Here is a 5,752-nt window from a genome sequence, read left to right on the forward strand (position 1 = left end):
AATATGTTGTAAATTATGTGCTTATTCTGCTTTGCTAAGAGAGGGTTAAAATGTGTAAAACTAACTATTTCTCTCTAGCTCCCCCTACACTCAATAAATTATTTTCAACCTCAAAATGTATTCCTAAATTAAATATAAGTATAATAAAGTGTATTACAGAAAGTTTCATGTTCATGTGTTAAGAATTGAGCTCAGAACAGAGAAGGTACTTTTGTTATAAGTACTTTTGTTCTTCCATTTTGGAGACAATGTCTCACTCAGGTTGTGGAACAGGCAATTGACTGGTATTGAAGGAGGTACAAGAAGAGATACAGTCTCAGGAATGTCTTAGAGCTATTTATAAGATAAGTCATGTGATGAGGCTAACAGATTGTGTGTAACCTCTACAAGGTTACACTCTTCCCTACTAGGAAGAAGAGAGAAAGAGGGGAAAGGGAAGAGTAGTGTAAGAGTGTGTGAATAAATATAGGGGGCAAGGAACAGGTAAGGCAGGGAACAGATTGAAGAAGGAGGGATATATTAGAATGGAAATTGAGAATGTCTGTAAGAGAAAAGATGTGTTGAATACAAAGATGAAGATAAGAGAGGAGAAGGCATTAGTTGAACACACTCTACAAGTGTTTTGTAGAATGGAAATTGAGGATTGAGGAGGGCTATGTATGAGAGTCAGTGTGTAACCATTGTTCCCATTAGTCTAATACTGTACAGTTGTCTAGTTCCTACTTAGGCAACCAAAGATTGTCTTCTGGACTGTACCCTTTCTAGCAAACAAGGTATTAGAGGCTGTGTCCTTGTCTTTGTTGATCAATTATAGCTTCTACTTCCTACTCTTTGAGTCCTTCCTCTGTGAGGACAGGAGGAGGTTGTGCAAGTTCATGTGTAGAGTATAACACAGGATCATTTGTATAGTATTGTTTGAGCTAAGATGCATGGAAGGTAGAAAATTTAGTGTGAGAGTTTGGCAATTCAAGCTAGTAAGTAGAGTGTTCTGGGAAAGCCTTGAGGACACAGTACTTACTGTCCCATCTTAGTATGAATTTGGCTACACAATTGTCACCACTCTGAGTGTAATCTTGACACTGATGGAAGGTAGATAGTATAACAAAATCACTAGGAGTATAGGAGTCTTCTGGACTCCTCTTCCAGTTTACAGTATGAGCTTAAGAAGTTTTAGCTAGGATGAGAGAGTCTTATACTTCTACAATGTTAAGATCAAGCTGCTGGATGAGAGAATGAGCTTGCTTGTCCTCTAGAAGGGTAGGCTTGTTGTCTGGTAAGGGTACAAGAGGTAGGATCAGACAGGGGCATTAGCTAAGGTAAAGTTGAAAAGGGGAAAATCCTGTTAACACATTTTTAGTGTTCATAAGCTTGAACTGAACACAAGGTAGTGTACAGTACCAGCCCTTTTGTTGTCAGTTGATGTAGAATCAAAGTGCCTGGATGACTGACTTGTTTGTATGTTCTGAGATTCCATCTGTTTGAGAGTAATAAGCTGTAGACATCTTCAGTTTAACCCCTGAAATTTTATGAAGAGCCTTCCAGAACTTGGAGGTAAAGAGGTGATCCTGATCTAAGATAATGTTGAGAGGAAGACTGTTTTCACAATACCATCTGTCAAAGAAAACACAGGCAAACTCTTTAGGAGTTTGGCCTATACAGATAGGGAGTAGGTGAATGTTACTACTGAGTTGGTTAGTAATAGTTACAATTCTGTTGAACCTGTAGTCTGGAGGCAGAGGACCTATAAAGTTAATAGCAATTGTATTGCTACACTAGTCAGCCACAGTAAGAGGGTACAAAGGACTGGCAGGTTTTTGAGTGGATGATTTATACCTCTAACATGAGTCACATTACTTAATGTATGAATTTTCAAGGTTAGAATACATGTTTAGCTAGTAGAATAATGATTTCAGTGTTACATAAGTCTTGTCAATCCTAAAGTGGCCCATAGAGTCATGAGTGAGTTTGTAGAAATGTTTGCAGAGTTGATTGACACACAGAACAACAAGCCTGTCACTCAAGAACAGTAGACTGTTCTTAACTCAAACACTAAGGGATTCAAGAGGCTGAGAGAGGAGCTTAGTACAGAATGGGTCATCTTTGTAGAATGATTGGATTTGAAGAAGTAATTGTTCATCTGCAGAGATTGTAAGGCAGGAGGATACTACTGTAGGGGGGGAGAATTCCTTATCTAGAAGTCTGGACAGAGTGTTAGTAGCTTTGTTTTGTTTGCTAGGCACATATTGAACATCAAAAACATATTGAGCCAGGAATTCTTACTAACATACTTGTTAGTACAAGAGATCTCTCTAGGAAAGGAAACTTGTGAGTGTCTTGTAATCTATGAATACAGTGAATGTAGTTCCCAGGAGGTCAGAGTAGAACTTTTTAAGAGCTTTCATAATGGTGAGCAATTCCTTCTTGTAGACTAGGTAGTTACACTCTACAGGCTTCAAGGGAGTAGAGTTATAAGCAATAGGACAAGCTAAGTCCAGTGAAGGCCTAAAGGAGAGAACTGTGCCTGTACAGAGATCTGAGGCATCTGTGTAGAGATAGATCTTATTGTTACTAGGATCCAGGTGGTTAATGACTGTTAAGCATTGTGCAAACATAGTAAGAGCCTTGATAGTGTCAAACACATGTTGAAACTTTGAAGACTAGTATAGGAAATCCTTATCACATTCCTTTAATGTTAAAGGGTTCAAGACAGTAGTATGTTCTACAAGTCTAGGTAGAAAGGGAGTAAGAAACTGGACAAGACTAAGAAACCTCCATGTGTCTGAAGAAGATTGTAGTACTAGCCATTGTATAATCTTCTCAGTTTTGGTAGGGTCTGTGTGTATGCCTTACTAATCTATTTAATAACCTAAGAAATCAATTGATGAACAGAACAAGGAGGTTTTCTTTAGAGAACAGAAGAGGTGTACTTCCTGAAGGGAGTCTAGAACAACAGAGATATTCTTAGCATAGGCTTCAAGATTAGCAGACCAGATAATAATGTCATCCAGATAGACATAGCAGATCTTACTAATGAGACAATGTAAGGCTTCTGTCACACAATACTGGTAGGTGGCAGGAGCATTTCTACAGCCTATAAGTATGACAGTCTATTCATAGAGTCTAAGCAGTGTATTGATTGTAGTCAAGTAGATGTTATTAGGATGAACATGAGTCTGAAAGAAGGCATTCATTATGTCAATTTTTCCCCAAATAAGACCTTTTGTACAGTCAGCCAGGATATTGTCTATCTGAGGTAGTAGATAGTTATCAGGTATTGTATTACTGTTAAGCTCCTGATAATCACAAACCATATGTGGAAGAGCTGAAGGGTCTGATTTAGTAATGAGGAAAGTAGGAGAGGAGATAGGACTAGAAGAGGGTCTTAATCTGTCAGTCAGAAGATGGCTCTGTAGAAGGACTTCCTATGTGTTGTAATATTTTCTAGGGTAGGAATACTAGTAAGGCTTTATCTGAAGGTTTGGATCTTTCAATTTGAAACAGTAGAAAACATCAGAAGGGAGTGTGTCCACATGAGGGAGCTCTGAACAGAAAAGTAAAGCATATTACTTACACAGGCTATCACTTAACTTGGAGAGATAATCCTGTAAGGCAAGCTCTTGGATTTTTACATGTACTACTAAGATAATGTTTAGAGAGGGAGAGTTGACTTACAATACTTGTAAAGTTGGAATCCAGCAGGATACAGGCAGGAGCTGGTAGTTGGGAGTAGAGCAAATAGTCTGTGTATAATAATGAGAGACTATGATTCTATTCACAAGTAAGAACAGTAGGCTTAGAATGATTAGTAAACACAGGGAGGGGGCAACTACTACCCTAATAGTGTAGGATTTCTAGGTGTAATCAACAGAAGTAGGGGAGAGTTTAATGTATTCATGTAAGGTTTGTAAAGAATTAGAAGGAGAATTTGATAGAGTAAGGGAGATATGAATAGGGCTAGAGAGACAGAAACAGGGCAATCTGAGGTCACACACAAGTACTTTATTAATAATCACTAGAGAAGAGCCATTGTCAATAAGGGCACAGACAGACAAGGGTTTTAGTGTTGTAGGACTGTCTAGCAGACACTCCTAATAGATTTGAGAGGGGTTAATAGGCACATACTTGTCTGAGTCATCAACATAGACAGCTGAGAGCATTTCCACCCTAAGAGCCACTACTACTACATCTTCTTCTTGATAGGACAATAACAAACTCATAGTAGTGAGTGGCTCAAGCTGTAATGAAACACATACATAGTTAGGAAGTTAATCAAGCTAGATATTAGTTACAATTGATACAACTAGTACAGACTTGACACAGTTTAAAGATGGTAGAGAGGGTATGTACTTTGAATGTAGGCAGATACCTTCTGCTTTAGTAATAGATGTATGATTTATTCTTGAATACAGGATCTGACAGTCCTTTATAAGGTAATTAACATACATGAAACAGTATTTGAAGTATCCATTATAATGATTGAGTGTGAATTTCTCTACAGTTAAGAGTTTCTCAATTTTCAGGCTTACTACATTCTCTTAAGCCTGAGAAATTGTATTAGAAGTCCTTAAGGGACCAGAGAAAGAGGGAGCTGACTGTGTAGCACAACTACCTTTGTAGCTACAGATTGTATCTGTAATAAGCTCACAGTAGTTGTATACACAGTTGTCAGTCTTACAAACAGTAGTAAGCCAGTCCTAGAAGTCAGCAATACCTTGAATTCCAGGTTCAGAGCACACTCATTTGAGCTCAATATCCAGACAGGCACTCATGAGAAAGCAGATTTCCTAGTAAGAGAGGATGGTAGGTCTTCTACTAAGGAGATAGTTTCAGCTAAGAATCTTGAAATAGAACTTGTTAGCACATTTTCTGTCCTGTTTAAGATTTTCAATTTCATTACACAGCTTAAGGTCCCAATTATGCTTGAGAACAATTCCCTTAAAGTTAGTAATGAACTCTTCAAACTCTATAGCCTTAATCTAGCCAGGTTGGACTGTATACTAACTATAGACTTTAATAGGCTTAAGACTATGTATAATGAGGCAGACTTGTTTGTTGTTAGGAATATTCTCATGTGTGAAGAAGGCAGTGCATTTGCAGGCATATTCACTAAGGAGCTTTAGGGTCATTTGACTGTCTGTTACAGTAGGGGCAGAGTTGGGCTTATAACTACTAATTTGGGCTAGAGGACAGGGTATGTTAGAGTAGACAGGTGGCTAGTAGCTAGTGGCAGGTCAAGTACAGGAGGCAGGTGGCAAGTAGCAGGTCTAGGCAGCAGGTGACAGGTACAAGTGATGAGTGGCAGGTGGCAGGTTGACAGTTGGAGAAGCTAGTAAGTCTTTATAGTAGTTGGCAGGCCAGACAATTGTGACATTCAAAAAAAAGTAGAGACAATGTCTCACTCAGGTTGTAGAACAGGCAATTGACTAGTATTGAAGGAGGTACAAGAAGAGATACAGTCTTGGGAATGTCTTAGAGCTATTTATAAGATAAGTCATGTGATGAGGCTAACAGATTGTGTGTAACCTCTACAAGGTTACACATTTATACTAAGCTCAATTCTCAACACATGAACATGAAGCTTTCTGTAATACACTTTATTATACTTATATTTAATTTAGGAATACATTTTGAGGTTGAAAATAATTTATTGAGTGTAGGGGGAGCCAGAGAGAAATAGTTAGTTTTACACATTTTAACCCTCTCTTAGCAAAGCAGAATAAGCACATAATTTACAACATATTTAGTATTTAAA

Source organism: Fomitiporia mediterranea, assembly GCF_000271605.1.
Source record: "Fomitiporia mediterranea MF3/22 unplaced genomic scaffold FOMMEscaffold_12, whole genome shotgun sequence".
Classification (NCBI taxonomy): domain Eukaryota; kingdom Fungi; phylum Basidiomycota; class Agaricomycetes; order Hymenochaetales; family Hymenochaetaceae; genus Fomitiporia; species Fomitiporia mediterranea.